Source organism: Procambarus clarkii, unplaced genomic scaffold (genome assembly GCF_040958095.1).
Source record: "Procambarus clarkii isolate CNS0578487 unplaced genomic scaffold, FALCON_Pclarkii_2.0 HiC_scaffold_1417, whole genome shotgun sequence".
Lineage (NCBI taxonomy): Eukaryota > Metazoa > Arthropoda > Malacostraca > Decapoda > Cambaridae > Procambarus > Procambarus clarkii.
Window position 1 is genome coordinate 10,001 of NW_027190445.1, and position 14,211 is coordinate 24,211.

The window sequence follows — 14,211 nt, forward strand, 5'->3', positions numbered from 1 at the left end:
TTGTTCTGGAAACTGGAAAATATTGGAGGGGTGACAGGTAAGCTTCTAATATGGATGAAAAATTTTCTGACATAGAAAAATAAGGGCAGTAATCAGAGGCAATGTATCGGACTGGAGAAATGTCACAAGTGGAGTACCACAGGGTTCAGTTCTTGCACCAGTGATGTTTATTGTCTACATAAATGATCTACCAGTTGGTATACAGAATTACATGAACATGTTTGCTGATGATGCTAAGATAATAGGAAGGATAAGAAATTTAGATGATTGTCATGCCCTTCAAGAAAACCTGGATAAAATAAGTATATGGAGCACCACTTGGCAAATGGAATTTAATGTTAATAAATGCCATGTTATGGAATGTGGAACAGGAGAACATAGACGTCACACAACCTATACATTATGTGAGAAATCTTTAAAGAATTCTGATAAAGAAAGAGATCTAGGGGTGGTTCTAGATAGAAAACTATCACCTGAGGACCACATAAAGAATATTGTGCGAGGAGCCTATGCTACGCTTTCTAACTTTAGAATTGCGTTTAAATACATGGATGGTGATATACTAAAGAAATTGTTCATGACTTTTGTTACGCCAAAGCTAGAATATGCAGCTGTTGTGTGGTGCCCAACAACAGAAGTTGGCCCATATCTTAAGAAGCACATCAACAAACTGGAAAAGGTGCAAAGACATGCTACTAAGTGGCTCCCAGAACTGAAGGGCAAGAGCTACGAGGAGACGTTAGAGGCATTAAATATGCCAAAACTAAAAGACAGAAGAGGTGATATGATCACTACATACAAAATAGTAACAGGAATTGATAAAACCGACAGGGAAGATTTCCTGAGACCTGGAACTTCAAGAACAGGAGGTCATAGATTGAAACTAGCTTAACACAGATGCTAAAGAAATATAAGAAAATTCACTTTCGCAAATAGAGTGGTAGACGGTTGGAACAAGTTAGGTGAGAAGGTGGTGGAGGCCAAGACTGTCAGTAGTTTCAAAGCGTTATATGACAAAGAGTGCTGGGAAGACGGTCTCATCCTTTAACTACACTTAGGTAATTACACACACACACACATATACATATTATATATATATATATATATATATATATATATATATATATATATATATATATATATATATATATATATATATATATATATATATATATCGGACAATTAGTAAAAAAAAAAAAAAAAAATTTAAATTATTTTACCTTGTACCTAGATCCACCAGGCCTGTTTGGTGCCTGTTTCAGTACTTCAGACATCTGGAAGGTCACATCCTCCTCCTCAACTTGTGGATGTGCGTTGATAGATGATTCTGTAAAATTAAGTTATTTATATAATAATAAATTCAGTATAACAATAATATTCTGTAAAATTAAAAGTAATTTATACATCAATCAGATAAAACTCTCCAGAGATGGTGATACACAACATATAAAGGACAAGTTTCAGAACAAAATATGCATTTAGGAATAAGGTTTTGTACATGTAGGTAGCACATGAGAAAATAAGTGGAAGGTGATCAAGTTTATATTAACATGTTAATGACTTTGTTAAGGCTTTGCAAGAATGAAAAAATATTAATAATATAATATCACCTACCAATTAATTGTACATCATTTATAAGTCAATTATTTGCATTATTATTATTCAATACTAATGATATAAAAATGCATTTTGTAATCTACTATTTATGCAAGTATTAAGCACAGGATCATGAAATAAACTGCAAAATACTGTAATGGATAAACCAATTAAGTTTACATTTTCCTATAGCTAAGTCAGTCAGTTCTATTAGCAGCAGAGAACAATTATGCCCAACCTCTATTAAATGAAACAATCTTAAGAGCAAGTGATAGAAATATAATCATTTATGCTTGGGATTATGGAATGGTTCCAAATATGAAAAATATTAAGTTTTTTGGTTAAAATTTTTTAACTTAAAATTTACATTTTTAAGTGAATTTTAAACTTTAAAAAAATTATTTAATTTTTTGGTTACTTACTTAAAATAACATTATATAGTTCTTGTTTTTGTAGAAATGCCAATTTCTTCTTTTGCCCTTCCAGACTGTATAGTGACCACAGGCCGTTTGTTCATATCTTCATTATTCTTCGAACTGTGGTTGCACAATCAGACCCACGTACACTGGTTAAAAGCATCACCTAAAAGCAACAACAAAAATGTAGTACACTGACGAATTTTGAATATATATTATATATATATATATATATATATATATATATATATTAGTTGATTTTATACCCGCATTAGGTCAGGTGATAATACAATGAAGGTGAAAACATGGGGGGATACATAAGGGATAAACATAGGGGCTGCAGAAGGCTTATTGGCCCATACGAGGCATCTCCTATCTAAACACAAAGATTAATCCAGTGTAATTGGCCTGTTATGTTGTAACATAACATTATATATATATATATATATATATATATATATATATATATATATGTTATGTTACAACATAACAGGCCAATTACACTGGATTAATCTTTGTGTTTAGATAGGAGATGCCTCGTATGGGCCAATAAGCCTTCTGCAGCCCCTATGTTTATCCCTTATGTATCCCCCCATGTTTTCACCTTCATTGTATTATCACCTGACCTAATGCGGGTATAAAATCAACTAATATATATATATATATATATATATATATATATATATATATAATATATATTCAAAATTCGTCAGTGTACTACATTTTTGTTGTTGCTTTTAGGTGATGCTTTTAACCAGTGTACGTGGGTCTGATTGTGCAACCACAGTTCGAAGAATAATGAAGATATGAACAAACGGCCTGTGGTCACTATACAGTCTGGAAGGGCAAAAGAAGAAATTGGCATTTCTACAAAAACAAGAACTATATAATGTTATTTTAAGTAAGTAACCAAAAAATTAAATAATTTTTTTAAAGTTTAAAATTCACTTAAAAATGTAAATTTTAAGTTAAAAAATTTTAACCAAAAAACTTAATATTTTTCATATTTGGAACCATTCCATAATCCCAAGCATAAATGATTATATTTCTATCACTTGCTCTTAAGATTGTTTCATTTAATAGAGGTTGGGCATAATTGTTCTCTGCTGCTAATAGAACTGACTGACTTAGCTATAGGAAAATGTAAACTTAATTGGTTTATCCATTACAGTATTTTGCAGTTTATTTCATGATCCTGTGCTTAATACTTGCATAAATAGTAGATTACAAAATGCATTTTTATATCATTAGTATTGAATAATAATAATGCAAATAATTGACTTATAAATGATGTACAATTAATTGGTAGGTGATATTATATTATTAATATTTTTTCATTCTTGCAAAGCCTTAACAAAGTCATTAACATGTTAATATAAACTTGATCACCTTCCACTTATTTTCTCATGTGCTACCTACATGTACAAAACCTTATTCCTAAATGCATATTTTGTTCTGAAACTTGTCCTTTATATGTTGTGTATCACCATCTCTGGAGAGTTTTATCTGATTGATGTATAAATTACTTTTAATTTTACAGAATATTATTGTTATACTGAATTTATTATTATATAAATAACTTAATTTTACAGAATCATCTATCAACGCACATCCACAAGTTGAGGAGGAGGATGTGACCTTCCAGATGTCTGAAGTACTGAAACAGGCACCAAACAGGCCTGGTGGATCTAGGTACAAGGTAAAATAATTTAAATTTTTTTTTTTTTTTTACTAATTGTCCGATATATATATATAGATATATATATATATATATATATATATATATATATATATATATATATATATATATATATATATATATATATATGTGTATATATATATATATATATGTATGCCATATACATATATATGCTATGTTGTATGCTACAACTTGGCTGATAATAAAGCCATTCACAACTGCAGGCCTAATAAAAAAAGGAGGTGGCATAGCAATATCTTACAAAGATACCTTCATCTGCAATAGTCTCATTAGTAATAGAGACGACTATTGTGAATATACCTTTGCCAAGTTCTCCAGTAAATCCCTTAAATCCTCCTTGACTATAAGTGCCATCTATAGATTTCCCAATACCGACATAGCTTCATTCTCAGATAACGTAAGGAATCTTATCATAAATAACAATCTCAACAAAAATCAAACCAACTTAGTGGTTTGTAATGGTGAACAAAACATGCAGATACTTATATATAACCTGTGAATAGAGTGTAATAACACCAAAACTATTTGTTTATTGTTTTATGACCATAATAATTGAATCACTAATATGATTCACTAATATATAATCCTAATAATAATCACTAATATATAATCCATTGAGCATGCTGCATCTCTTTCAGTCTCTTTGCAATTTGAACAAGAGGGTTTTTAATTGATCGAACCATATTCTTAAAGTAAAGTAAATGAGATTTATTCCATATTTTGCAAAATATACGATGAAGGCACACAAACATTCATACCAAAACTGAAGGGCAGGATTTATGAGGAGACATTAGAGGCATTAAATATTCCAAACTAGAAGACAGAAGGAAAAGAGGAGATATGATCACTACGTACAAAACAGTAACAGGAATTGATAAACTTGATAGGGAAGATTTCCCGAGACCTGGAATTTCAAGAACAAGAGGTTATAGATTTAAACGAACTAAACAAAGATGCCGAAGAAATGTAAGACAATTCACTTTTGCAAACAGAATGGTAAACGGTTGGAACATGTTAGGTGAGAAGGTGGTGGAGGCCAAATCCGTCAAAAGTTTCAAAGCATTATATGACAAAGAGTGCTGGGAAAATGGGACACCACGAGTGTAGCTCTCCATCCATCTGATTGATAACCCAAATGAATTTTTCATGGATATGATACCAACATCAAATCATAAATCAGATGTGATCCTATCCCCACTGGATTTTGAAGAAGCCATAGACAGTATGCCTATGCACTCTGCACCAGGCCCTGACTCTTGGAACTCTATATTCATCAAGAACTGTAAAAAACGTTATCGCAGGCCCTTCACATTCTTTGGAGACAAAGCCAAGATACTGGCATTGTCCCTGACATACTAAAAACAGCAGAGATAGCACCGCCCCATAAAGGAGGAAATAAGGCAGAGGCAAAAAACTACAGACCGATAGCACTAACATCGCACATCATAAAAATCTTTGAGAGAATGCTAAGAAGTAAGATCACAAAATACATGGAATCACAGCATCTCCATAACCCCAGACAACATGGTTTCAGAACAGGGCGCTCTTGCCTATCACAGTTGCTGGACCACTCTGACATGGCACTAGATGCCATGGAAGACAAACAAAACGCTTTGACAAAAAAAAGCCTTTGACAAATGTGACCATTGTGTTATTGCACATAAAATGCGTTCAAAAGGAATTACCGGAAAAATAGGCAGATGGATATACAACTTCCTGACTAATAGAACCCAATGTGTAGTAGTCAACAAAATAAAATCTGGACCATCAACCATAAAGAGCTCAGTCCCCAAGCGTACTGTGCTTGCTCCAATACTTTTTCTCATCCTCATATCGGACATAGACAAGGACACAACCTATAGTACTTGATCATCCTTTGCAGATGACACTAGAATCTTCACGAGAGTAGGCAACATAGAGGACACGGCAAACCTCCAATCAGATGTAAATCAGGTCTTTCTATGGGCTACAGAAAATAACATGGTGATTAACGAACATAAGTTTCAGCTCATGCGCTACGGAAAAAATAAAAAATATAAAAACGGAAACCACTTACAAAACTCAGTCAAATCATAACATTGAACGGAAAAGCAACGTAAAGGATTTGGGTGTACTGATGTCAGAAGGCCTTACATTTAAAGAACACAATAAAGTAGCCGTCACAACTGCAAGAAAAATGACAGGATAGATAACAAGAACTTTTCACACTAGAGATGCTATACCGATGATGATAGTTTTCAAGACGCTAGTGCTCTCTAGAGTGGAATACTGCTGCATAATGAAAGCCCCTTTCAAAGCTGGAGAAATTACTGACCTATACTTATGCATTTATCTTCGGTTTAACACAACAGGCACCAGACACACGCTAGGCATCATACACACTAGGATAAAACAAACATTAGGCTGGAAGTCAGAAAAGAATTCAAAGAATTTTACTGGAAAGGCTTGCTGTTAGGAAAGGAAGTAATTGAGATGAATTAATGCACAGTATGTCAATTTTGTGAAATATATGATAAAGGAACAAAAACATTTATACCAAAACAAAGATGCAGAACTAGGAAACAGGATTTGTTCAACTGAAATTTCAAGACGGACAGAGACCAAAAGACACAAAAATGGAATCAATATACGAAGAGGCCAAACCCCCAAACATACCAGTAATACAAAGAGAAACAACTACACGGCAGTGAGGAGAGAGGCAGAAAGAAATTTTGAAAAAAAGGAACAAACAAATGTAAAGTAGAACAAATCATATTCTATAAATACAGCAACAACCAATTGCAGGTAAAGGATAATATTCAGAGCTTTTAAATGCATGGATGGCGAAATACTCAAGAAATTGTTCACGACTTTTGTTAGACCAAAGTTGGAATATGCAGCGGTTGTATGGTGCCCATATCTTAAGAAGCACATAAACAAACTGGAAAAGGTGCAAAGACATGCTACTAAGTGGCTCCCAGAACTGAAGGACAAGAACTATGAGGAGAGGTTAGAGGCATTAAATATACCAAATATACTACACAAATATATATACTACACATGCACAATAAACTACCCTACACAGGCTGAGTATGGTGTGTACAATAAATTATTAGCTAAAAGATAAGACTGAGTTTGTATAAATGGGGGTTAAGTCAGAGTGGGAAAATGTAAGTGGAGTGCCTAAAAACCCTGTCCTGGGACCTCTGTAATTCATAATATATACAAATAATTTAGACTCAGGTTTGATCAGCAATATTTGAAAATTTCCAGACGATACAAAAGGGATTTTTTTCTGGATTCAGGATTATTTTTTTATGGCTGAAAACAGGTTTTCAGCAATAAAAGAAATACAGTATTGCTGGAACAACCGTCGACATCTTCAAGAGAAAACCTGAACATCTTCAAGAAGTGAAGATGACCTTGAGAAGAAGTATAGGTTGGGAGAAGTATAGGTTAGGAATTGTCTCCAAAGAATTCTCAAAGAATTACTCGTTATTGCTATCCAAGATAATTAGACGAGCCAAAGCTAAATACTACGAAGATAAATTTACCCAAATAAAGAGTACCTTACCTAAAAATATGTATGTACCTTACGTAAATAAACATTTGATTTTGAAGTGCCGGACAAACAAGGCTGTGGTGGATATGTGGGCCTGAGGGGCCTGTCCAAGCAACAGCCTGTTGGATCAAGCTCTCACATGTCAAGCCTGGCCTTGGAAGGGCTTGGTGAGTAGAACAACTACCAGAACCCTATAATGCATGTATCAAGGTGTCCAGGCAGTGAGCACCACATAATGCAGTGCAGTCCTGTAAGAATAAGCACAGTAAGTATGGGCATGGAGGGGGTGCAGCAGTGGCTTGTGAAGGGCTGGAGAGTAAATGGACATGCCCAGGGGTAAAAAGCATTAGGGTAACAGAACATAGCCCATAAAAATAGTAATGACAATGAATGAATAATTATATGAATGCAATAATACTTCATATCTCAATAGGAAAACTAAGCAGGGTGCAAGACAAGGTACTGGTGGTGATAGTGGTTGGTACAAGTCCTCACATCCCCACAGACACCAGTAACAGCCCTCACCTCCCAACACAGTACCCTTGTAGCGAGTTAATCTTATACTCGCTTCATTATCTTATAGCATAACTAATTAACACTAATTACAGAAGCTACACAGGTGATACTTTGGTGTGAGTTGAGCGCACTGAGCGTCGGTATCGGTACACCCTTGTTCCTTAACAACCCTTTGGACCTTTATTACAGAAAAATAGAATCAATTAATTTAATAAAATATAAAATATAAGTGCTTACTTACGATAATACTATCGGTGGAACACAAAATCTTCTTCTTCTTGATAGTAGGTGCAGTTTGCATGAAGGGTTAGTCCTCGCCATGACTGAACTGACGACAAAATGGCCGATGTGTTGATATGGCGTCAGTTGACGCTGTGACGTCACAGGTGAGGGACGCTTTGCGCATTACTCCCTCGTACTTAAAAAGTACTACAGGTACTTTTTGGTTTTATTTTTGAATATGGCAGAAGTTGGACAGCTTTTCAAATCATTATAAGGGAGTGAGTTCCATAAACTAGGTCCCTTTATTTACATAGAGTGTTTACATAGATTAAGTTTGACTCTGGGGATATCAAAGAGATATTTATGTCTGGTGGGGACGTGGCCATGTGTTCTATTACATCTGTCCAGGAAGAGTTTCAGAACAGGGTTTGCAGTTAGAAAAAGGGCTTTATAAACGTAATTTACACAGAAGAATGTATGGAGTGAATTTGTTTAGCATGTTTAAGGATTTGAACAAGGGAGCTGTGTGTTGTCTGAAGGTAGAGTTAGTTATTGTCCTGATAGCAGATTTTTACTGGATGATGATGGGCTTGAGGTAGTTTGCAGAGGTTGAACCCCAAGCACAAACGCCATAAGAATGATAGGGATAGATAAGTGCATAATAGAGTGAGAGGAGAGCAGAGTAGGGTACATAATATCTGATCTTAAACAGTATATACCAACTGTTTTAGAAACCTTTTTAGTTATGTGTTGTATATGGGTGCGGAAGTTGAGTCTCTTGTCTAAGTATAGGCTAAGAAACTTTCCATCATTTTTATTGCTAATGTTTACATTATCTATCTGAAGCTGAATTGCATTTGTTGATTTGTTTCCAAATAAGATATAGTAGGTCTTTTCTATGTTTTGTGTGAGGCTTGTTGGTTGACAACCACAAGTAGACTTTTTTTAATTAATTGTTTACAACATTATTTAACAGGAGTGGGTTGGGGTCAGAGTAGATGAGTAGTATCATCAGCCAACAATATAGGTTTAAGTATGTTAGAGACATTAGGGAGATCATTGATGTATATAAGAAACAGGAGGGTCCTAGGATGCTGCTCTGTGGCACCTTTACGGTAATTAAGTGGTAGAGTGGGAGAGGTTATATCATTGATGGCTTCATATTGGTGTCTGTTACTAAGATAGGATCGGATATAGTTTAGGGCAAGGCCACGGATTCCATAATGGTGGAATTTAAGTAAGAGGTAGTTATGGTTAACAGTATCAAAGGCCTTTCTCAGGCCGATGAAGAGTTCAATTGGAAACTCACTTTTGTCAAGGGCTGAGAAGATTAAGTCAAGCAGACTAACAATAGCATCATTGGTACTCTTTTGGGAGCGGAAGCCAAACTGACAGGGACTTAGTATATTGAATTTTACAAGATTGGAGTAGAGCTGTTTGTAAAAAAAAAAAAAATAATTTTGATAATATAGGTAGATTCGATATGGGTCTGTAATTATTTATGTCTGCCGTGTTACCTCCTTTATGAACTGGCGTTACTCTTGCTTTTTTAAGGATATCAGGGAAGGTATGACACTCTAGGGATTTGTTGAACAGCAGTGCTATGGATGGTGCAAGGGCATGGGAGGCACGCCTGTGTACCATCGATGGTATTTCACTAATGTTCCCAGCTTTGGTTTTTAGCGAGTGAATGATGGACACAACATCTGTAGGGCTGACCGGAGAGAGGAGAAGAGAGTTTGGATAGCTGCGTGAAAGATATGTGGTAACATATGTCTGAGTCTCTGGGATTTTTCGGGCAAGGTGAGCACCAAACGATGAAAAGAAGCTATTAAATTCAGTTGCTGTTTCAAGATCTGTTGCAGGTGTATAACCATCCTTGGAGATTTTTATCTTATTATGTGAATGTTGTTTAGCTCCTAGGATGGTAGAGATGGCTCTCCATGTGCTTTTTATGTTGCCTTTTGCTTCTTTGAATCTATTCTCGTAATAGGAACGCTTTGCTCTTATTATACTGGTAAGCACTGATGCATACCTCTTAACTACTTCTTTTCCAACTAGGCCAATCCTAAGTTTTTTTTCATATTCATATTTCTTGTCGATTGCTTTAAGTATGCCATTAGTGAGCCAGGGATTATTTAACCTTTTTGCCAGTTACTTGCTTGGTGAGGAGAGGACAATAAGTATTGTAAAGGCTTTAAATTTTGGAAAGAGGCTAGTTAACGAATTATTATCCTGTGTATTGATAAATTTAGATTCCCAGTTTACATTGTGGAGGGCATTTGTGAGATTGCCTATTGCCGCTTCACATTGTAACCTAAAGGTAATTTTCTTGTTACCTGGTGGTGTTATGGCCATGTTCGCTACAAGGAAGGTAGGATAGTGGTCAGTTGTTCTGTCAGTGATTATACTTGATGTAAGAGGAGCTGTTATGTTGGTCCATCAGTGATCCAGGGTAGTCGCAGATGTTTGAGTGACTCGGGTGGGCCTGGTGATTGCGGGGATGAGCATACAGGAATTCATGCTGTTGAGGAAACAGTCTACTTGAGGGTTATTTTGTAGCCCTAGGTCAATATTGAAATCACCTCTGAGAACTATGTGATTTTTGTTGAGATTATTGTTTATGATAAGGTTCCTCAAGTTGTTATTGTATTTGTGTCTAGCTTCAGACACAAGCATGTTACAGTTATGTCTTAAAGAGTTGAGAGCAATTAAGGATGATAAAGAGTCACTTACAACTAATGTATCAAGTTTGGATACTTGTACACATTTCAGTGCAAGGAGCAAGGCAAATAGTTCAGTCTGAAGGGTAGAGGCCCGGTTGTTTATACGGACTCCCCACTCAAAATATAAGTCATATCCTATTGCCAGGACAACTGCACTTCCAGCTGCACCCGTTGGGCGCTGTAGGAAACCTTCAGTGTATATGATTTGAGAGAGAGAATGCTCTGTGGACAGAGCATCAATATGGCTTAAGACGTTGAGCTTTGCCTCAAGACAAAGCTGGGACTGATCTCTAATTTGCTCCTTTGATGGAAAGGGAGGGATTAAAATTGAAAAGGGTGTAATTTCCTACAGTGCAGGAAAGTGCTATTGTTGTCTCTCTTGGTACAAATTATAAATCTGATACTTTCTGAGTTCAGTTCCAATTTTATTTATCTATTTGAAACAATGTTTACATTCAATAAAGAAATTCTGGAGGGCTTCTGTGCAACGGTTAGGATGAGCTAGCCTAAGCATTTTTATACCAATTTGACAGTTATTTTCAGTAACACGATAAACAACGCTCGGAATATTAAGTTCCTTTCTCATATTAAGTATCTTTGTGGTACGAAGGCACCCAAGGATTATCCTCAAGGCTTCGTTCTGCAATTTTTCAAGCCCTCCAAGCTTTCTTTCAGGATGCCTTAAAGTTAGTTTAGTTCATTTATTATGCACCCCATACCCATCTTGTGGGCGGTAGTGGAAAGGGTTGCAGAGGCACATAATGGGCTCAGGGACTGAACCCAACAATTCATTTAGCTAAGCAAGTTACAATCTTGATGAGCTAGTTACAAAATTCAGTATAAGTCGTCACATCAACAATAGGTTCGAGATCGATCACAAGTACAGTTTCTAAATTAAGCAACTGACATATGTGGAGAGCTAGTGTCACAATTGATATGTTTGTCCTGCACACCGCTCCCCATCCAGTGGGCAGCGGTGGATAGGTTACAATCACTTAGTTACTACTTACAGTTAGCAAACTGGGGATATTTGGCTAAAATTTCTGGTACCAGATCATTTTGAATGAAATATTGACACATCGTTGGTACATTGGTTATAGAATTGTCTCTGAATTCACTATCACATAGTGACGAAGGGGTGTGCAAATAATTTTGTTGACAGTTAACATTTGGTCAGGTCTACATCGGCAGATAATGAGAATTCCCAGAAATACTTGTAACCGAGTCTAAGCCGAGCAGTAGTAACATCTAGAAGTCTGCTGATTTTATTGGATGAACTATAGATGTGTGGCTCCTTTTGCATAATAGTATTGAACGAAAGTTAATCTCCCCAAACACTTTCGCGTTTTGGGCAAGTTACCCCTCCACTCTCTCCATTTTTGTTTGGACATTCCCTGGTAGTGTGCGGAAATACTGAAAAGTGTATACTCTTTTCAACTTTGTCACCTTAATTCTCGTCCTATGTCTTTCATTTTGGTATCAATGCGTTCGCAATAGAATTCCCAACAGAACTATGTGCATATAATGTCAAAGACAGCAGCGCGCTCCACCCGCCGACAAGATGAATGTAGGCCAAGGGTACCAGAAAAAGAAAGCTGAGCCACCCTCAGGCAACTCTCATTACATTAGAGAGTGTGATAATACTGAAAAGTGTATACCCTTTTCAACTTTGTTACCTCAATTCTCATCCTAGTTTTTTCAATTTGGCATCAAAGTGTTCGCAATAGAATTCTCTACAGGACTAAAGGCATATAAACTCCAAAAGCCCGGCTTACCATCCGCAACAAACAGAGTAAGCGAGAGTGTGTTACCAGGGAGCGCACAAGAGCGATAAAATGTATACACTCTTTTCATTTTGGTCACCCCAATTTTCATCCTAGGTCTTTCATTTTGGTATCAATGTGTTAGCAATAGAATTATCTACAGGTTTAAATGCATATAAACTCCAAAAGCAAGGTGTACCATCCGCACAAAACAGAGAAAGTGAGAGAAAGTAACCCGGGAGCACTCTAGTGCAATGTAATGTGAACACTCTTTTCACTTTGGTTACCTCAATTCTCGTCATATGTCTTTCATTTTGGTATCAATGTGTTCGCAATTGTATCTGCTGGCATTTTACCCTTTGCTTGGATCTGAAGGGTTTTAGGCTCACCACGATGCAATCTGATAGTACCACAGGTGTATATACCTATCTTCAAGCAGCAATTCACTCATTCAAACCGACTTATAATAGTTATCCATATATAAATCGTAATCTTTGTTCTACCTGTTAACCTGTCATATGAAGAAAGATTGTCAAAGCTTATATTACATTCTCTAGAAAAGCAAAGAATTAGGAGTGACATATGGTAGAGGTGCACAATGGGATGAATGGACATAACAAAGGGGACATTAATGGGGTATTAAAAGTAGCAACACAAGACAGAACTCGAAACAAAGTGTAAAAATTGGAAAAATTTAGATTTAGGAAAGAACTGCATGAGTAAATACACTGGGTTTGTACCTTAAGGTTCATGTATGCAATATTACAGAGTTCCAGTTAACTCCCATGCATGCAATTACTTTATGTTATGTTTATGTTTTTTATGTTAAAATGTTTTTGTTGATTTGTTTGTATATTTTCATAAGTAAAGCATGCTTACCGTCTTATTCCAAGTTTTATGATAACTTTACAAGGTTTAAAACATAAAGTTCAATATATATTCTGGTTTTCACACAGGAATTATACGTTAATATAACATCATAATAACGTAATGATGTCGTGTAAATAACGTTATACTGACGTCATATAAATGTTATATTTATGTTATAAGAACGTAAATTGGATAGCTTTACAGAAAGTAAACAAAAAAAACTAAATGTTGACTGAAAATTATTTATTCTTAAATATAAAGCATGAAAACATTATAATACCATAGCATTCACTACTATTTTTAAATTTTTACATAAATCTTAAAAAACTGTGTCTCAAGAATATATGTTTTTAGTTATATCCTTTGGTTTTAAGAACATCAGATATACGTATTTATGTCAAAAGTTACAGTATTACCTTTGTGGAACCATTTAAAAACGTCCACAAACGTTCTGTGTTTGCTGGGATAGGAGGGCAGAGGGCGGTACACCGGGATCGAGAGCGGGGCTGTGAAGAACATCTCAGCCAGGGAGAGACAGATAGCTTAAGGTAATGTGTGTGATCTCTGAGTTTTTTGTTCCATGTCCAAATTTCTTAACTTTTTGCCAGTGTTAGAGTAGCATTTATAAGTGGTGATTGACATAATTTTGGTCTCAATAAACTCGTTAAATTTCCCGTCTGTGTCAATTGTTGAATCCTCTTAGCCTTTTGGATATAGTGGCTGACAACCGTTTTCATAATTAATGACAGTCATAGAAAGTACTCTCCTAGTCAAGCAATGTTTCTTGCCTCGTTGCTTGATATAGTTTCAATGGTCAAAGGCAGATGGTGGCAGCGTATTT

At 35.6% G+C, this 14,211-nt stretch overlaps 1 long non-coding RNA gene across 3 annotated transcripts in view; it reads right to left on the reverse strand.

Annotated features, from left to right (window-relative positions):
• LOC138362194 (uncharacterized) overlaps positions 1–8,441 on the reverse strand; it is a 10,334-nt gene extending 1,893 nt beyond the window's left edge. The window contains exons 1-3 of one of the 3 annotated variants that reach the window (XR_011227477.1): positions 8,031–8,436; positions 7,286–7,521; positions 1,221–1,327 (exon numbers count right to left, since the gene is read on the reverse strand). This is a non-coding gene — a long non-coding RNA (uncharacterized lncRNA). Of the gene's footprint in view, positions 1–1,220; positions 1,328–7,285; positions 8,005–8,030 lie in introns of those variants that run through there. The other 2 variants (XR_011227478.1, XR_011227476.1) reach the window with 2 other exon arrangements.
• Between the last annotated feature and the right edge of the window lie 5,770 nt (positions 8,442–14,211).